Below are 5,551 nucleotides of genomic sequence, written 5' to 3' on the forward strand. Positions count from 1 at the left end.
AAGATGGGGCTTTCTGCTCCCGTAAAGATTTACAGCCTTGGAAACCCTGTACAGGGTCGCTATGAGTCGGAACCGACTCCATGGCACATGACAATAACAACAACAGGCCACACTCCAGGGAAACTGGAAAGGGGAGCCTTACACCTGACCAGGGCTGTGACCAGAGTAACGGTGTTTTGTCCCACCCTGACTCCCTTACAACTGATTGTTGTTGTTAGATGACTTTGAATTGGTTCTGGCTCCTAGTGACCCTATCACCACAGAATCCAATACTGCGTGTGCCTGCATCACGCTCACAACCGTGTTCGTGCTTGGGCCCATTGTTGCAGCCACTCATTGGGAGGATCTGTATCTGTTTCGATGGCCCTCTAATTTACCAAGGACCTGCATTTTTCCAGGACCTGGCTCTTCCTAATAACATGCCCGAAGTGTGTGAGATGAAGTCTCGCCATCGTTGTTTCTAAGGATGGTGAAGGCTGAGTCGTGAGAGAGGAGGACCACAGTTGTCTGCAGAAAGGATATAGAGCAGGACACAGCTTTGTGTGACTCTGAGGCTTCTGCCTACAAAGTTTGGCTCCGGGAGCAGTGATTAAGTGCCAGCTGCTAACCCAAAGATGGCCAGTTTGAACCACTTGCTGCTCCACAGGAGAAAGAGGTAACAGTGAGCTTCCATAAAGACAGTCACCTTGGGAAGCCAATGGGAAGCTCTCGGCTGCCCTGTAGGGTCACCATAAATCAACTCAGTGGCTGCGGGGATCTTTCTGTGTATCTAGAGGATAAAGATCAAAACTGCAGGGAAATTTCCATTAAAGCTGTCATTAGGAGACTCCGAGCTACAAATTAAAAATGAATTCTACTGTGAGAGAAAATCAGAGCCCAGCTTTAGTCAGATGACCAGCAACTGTCAGTGACCACGCGCCACGTCTTTCTGCGCAGCTATGCTTCCAACACTGCTGCAAAACACGTCAACTCCGGTATGTCGCCCTCCAGGAGTTGTAAGTATTGGAATTTGGCCACTGTCTATGGAATTTAGCGGGGGTAGTAGCTAAGGAGTTTTTCCTCAGGAGAGAGACGAGGAGGTCTGTTTCCATAAAGACAGCATTGAAAAGCTCTGAAGCCGTTTTACTGTGCACCATAACCCACCCCCTTCCCCCATCCCACCCCCACCCCCAGTGCATAGGAATTTGACTCGGTGGTAGTGGGCTTTTTGTCTCTTCAGGACAGAGAAGTCACATGGGTCTGGTGATGTTTCTGTTTTACTGCTGGTTTCTCAATGGTCATCAAAATTCCCAATGTCCTGATGTGGCCCTGGAGAAGTAAGACAGTGCACAGCATGGGGCTTAGCCTACTGAAGAGCCCAGTGCTCCTTCACCAGCGTGGATGGTGTTAGTTGGCTCTGAGTTAGCTCTGGAGACTTTATGTAAACAGATGGAAGGGTTGCCCAGTCCTGAGACACCTTTAAGATTGCTGAGATATTTGAGTTCATTGTTGTAACCATTGTGTCAGTCCATCTTATGAAAGGTTTCCATCATGTTTGCTGACCTTCTGTTTTTCCATAGTGCCCTTTTCTAGCAATTAGTCCCTCTTAATGATGTATCCTGGTGTGGTGCTCTGGGTTAATGTGCCAGACTGAAAAGCCGTTTGAACTTCAAGGTTGGTGGTTCAAGCTCAGCAGCTGCACATCGAAAACCCTATACAGGGTCACTATGGGTCAGAACCAACTTGATGGCAGTTAACAACAACAACAATGACATATCCAAAGTAAGCAAGACAAAGTTCTACCATTCTTCCTTCTAAGGAATATTCTAGTTGTATTTCTTCTAAGACTGACTTGTTCTTTCTTCTGACAATTTATGATACTTTCAATATTTTTCGTCAACATTACAGGTCAAATGCCTCAATTCTTCTTTGGTCTTCCTTAATCTTTGTCCAGCTTTTGTATACACATAAGGCCTTGATTCTGGTAGTGTAGTGGTTACGAATCGGGCTGCGAACCACAAGGTCAGCAGTTCGAAACTACCAGCTGCTCCGCTGGAGAAAGACAAGGCTTTCTGCTCCCATAAAGATTTACAGCCTCAGAAACCCTGTACAGGGTCGCTATGAGTCGGAACCAACTCCATGGCACACAACAACAACAACAAGGCCTTGAGCCAGGTACACTTTTGTCATCAAAGTGACATTTTTATTGTGTTTTAAAACTTTGCAAAGGTCTTTTGCCACAGATTTTTCCATACTTGCTTTTGCCTTGCATCCACATTTTGGAGATATATTATCACTCCTAGTACATAATACATAAAGTACACAAAAGTCTAAAAGAGAAGGGATGTAGTAAAAATACACGTTAAAACATAAAAGAGAAAAAGTGTCTAATAGATGAGCCAGGGTGAGAACCCTAATCTGAGATCACAAGTATTTGTCTTTGCAGCTAAAGGCCCTACGAAAATGGATGCTTTACCCCTCACACATTATGCAATTACATACGGGACAGCGCCTGTATACATCCGTTCCTATTCATTACACTCGAGAAACTGGTCAGCTAATAAAAATGCAATGCTCCTTAATTGGTTCATAAGACATTTATGAACTATTTAATAATAAGCATCATTCCAGTGACCTTTATTTTTGGTCTCAAAATCATTCTGGCACTATTATGCATCACCTCAAGGCAATATTCCTTGGGCCAGAAGGAGAGTGTCTAGAAATTAAAGGATTTGCCTTTGTGGTCTGAGCCACTGATGAGGGGAGGGGAGTTGATCAGGAAAAACAGGGGGACTGAAAGCATCTAACAAGAAGAGAAGGGGGCTTATGGTTGCTGATGCTGTCGTCCCTACCCATGTACATGTCCTTTGACAAGACCAGACACCCCTCAGTAAATATGGGCAAGGCCTCATATCCTGACACCCAGCTTGGTAAACACGGTCAGAGTCCAGCGCTCATAAAAGAACTGTTCTTCACAGAAAGCTACTTGAAGCCTAAAATCCAAAGTCTCCAGTGACAGGGACCAGTTTTGGCTGAAATAACCCAAGCCTTCAGAAGATTGTTGTTGTTGTTGTTGTTGTTAAGTGCCAAAGAGTCTGTCCATACTCATAGTGACCATGTATAGGATTTCCAGGAAGTAGCTGGTGGGTTTGAACCACCAACCTTGAGGTTAGCTGGCTAGTGTTTATCCTAAATCTCCATACCAGGACTCCTTCAAAAGAATAGAAGTGAATGATAAGGAAAAATCTATAAGGTCAAACTAAATGATATGATTTTTTTTTTTTTTTTGGAGAATTGAGGGACTTGAGGAGTCCTCTGAACCAACCCTCTTGCAAGTTGCTAACACAAAGGACAAGGGCCCACGTCTTCAGTCTGCTGCCTCCAAAATGCAAGGGGGAGCCTAGGCTGAGAATGAGTCTCCTGGTCTCCACCAAGCTCAGACAAGGGCTACTCTGCTCTGCAGGAAAAAAGACAAGGGGGGAGGAAGGGGTAGAAGGAAGGAGGGAAGGAGAGAGGAAGACAAAAGTAGAGAAGGTGGAGGGAGAAAGAGCAAAAGGGACAGAGGAAGGGGAAAAGGACAGGGGGAGGAAGGGAAAGAGAGAGGAAGGAAAAGAGAGAGGGGTGGGCAGGAGGAGAGAAGGAAGGAGAAGAGTGGGGAGGAGCAGAGGGTGAAGGGAGAACGAGAGAGGGGGGAATTAATAGGCATTTGGAAGCATAAATTCTGAAAGGACAGGGACCAAAACAACCCAGAGAAGCCATGTTCTGTCTTCTAAATACCATTGATTCCAGATTTGGGAACTTGCTTGTTCCCAAATGTGCTTCTTGTCCCTCAGTCTCACTCACCATGATGAACTTCCCTTTGTGAAATAAGCACCAGTCAATGTATCCGTGCATCCTGGAATGGAGGTGTTTTCTCCAGTGTTGTCTTCCTGTGCCCCCTATGGGGCTGCCCACCTCAGAAAGTGTCTGCAGCACCAGGAGGCTAAGGGGGCATCCAAGGAAGACTGTCAGTTTATACGCTGAGCAAATTATCTGAGAAGCTGGGCCATATATAAAAACAAAAAGGGAGGCCATCAGGATTGGAGAAAGACTCATTTACGATCCGCCATATGCAGATGATACAAACTTGCTTGCTGAAAGTGAAGAGGACTTAAAATACTTACTGATGAAGATCAAAGACCACAGTTTTCAATATGGATTGCCCCTCAATGTAAAGAAAACAAAAATCCTAACCTCTGAACCAATAAACCATATCCATATAAGTAGAAAAAAGATGGAATTGTCAAAGACTTCACTTTGCTCAGATCAATCATCAACACTCATGGAAGCAAATCGTCTGCACAAGACCTTTTTTGTTTTTTCCTTTTTTTATTTTTTTTAACTGTTTTAGTCTGAATTATGTGATAGTTTACATGGGAGAACATTAGCTTTACATTCATCCTATTGTATATCGTTTCATTGCCATGGTTACAATCCCTTCCATGCATCATCAACCAACCAAAGGGTATACACTATAAGCCTGCCCTTCTGTCATCAGCACACAACCCCTCTCCCTCTCTGGGTCTAGAGTTCCCAGCCACTCCATCTCTCCACATCATCATCTCTGCCTCCATCTCTGGTGTCACTGGTTCTCTGGGTAGGGTCTCACATTCCGCTCTTCTCCCTTGATGGTCCCAGGTACCCCTCAGCTCCTGGACTGCAAAGTCAACCCCTGCCCTCTTTTTGCTATAAAAGGTCCACCTTTACATTTCCAACCCTCATAGTCAGTCCTCATAGCAAATATTCACTATTGTACCACAAGAGCGCTAGCCCCATCTTCTTTCATCAGTCCCGCCCAGACAGACTGAATATTACTCAACTCGGTAAAGATTCTACCTTCCTCCAGGCCCTCTGGATCTAAGCTCCCTCTTGAAAGCTTGTAAGCCAGTCACTTCTTGCCTTTGTAGTCCCCCCACCCACTTTGGGTAGCCAATGTCCAAATTGCCCATTCCTGTCTACCCTGTGTATTGATGGGGTGGGAATGACCCTTGCTGTAAAGATTGGTTCCCTCTTTTGAGCTACTGCATCCATAAGTGTAGGTCAAGCACATCAAATTGTATCAGATTACTCTTTTTTTCCTCTTCTTTCTTCTTCTGGTTGAGCTCTGATCATCCAGCCATTGAAGCCAGGTCAAGTGGGTATTATCTACACATGTGGGTGTTCTTATGCACAAGCCCTCTCTTCTTATCAGCTGGACTCTTCACTCTCCACTCTTGTCCTCTGTGACTATGTCACTGAATCTGGGCCCAGGAGTTCCCAGGTCTTGCCATACTGCTGGCCAACCAGGTCTCCATCAGGGTTCACAGGAGTGTATTGAACATGGTTGGACTTAGCTTGCAGCTTCATTGCTGGTTTTCCCTCACTTCCCCTTATCGGTGACCAATGCGGTCACCAGTGAGAGCACATGTCTGCTTGTGTATTCCTATTGAGTCTTAGTCTTGGAAGGGGGTTTGCCCTGAGGGGACCCAACCGCTTGCTTTGATGTTTCCTGGGTGAGCACCTTGCTTGTTCTTGTAGTAGTCAGTGGGACTGC

The sequence above is a fragment of the Chrysochloris asiatica genome, unplaced genomic scaffold (genome assembly GCF_000296735.1).
Source record: "Chrysochloris asiatica unplaced genomic scaffold, ChrAsi1.0 scaffold00307, whole genome shotgun sequence".
NCBI lineage: Eukaryota > Metazoa > Chordata > Mammalia > Afrosoricida > Chrysochloridae > Chrysochloris > Chrysochloris asiatica.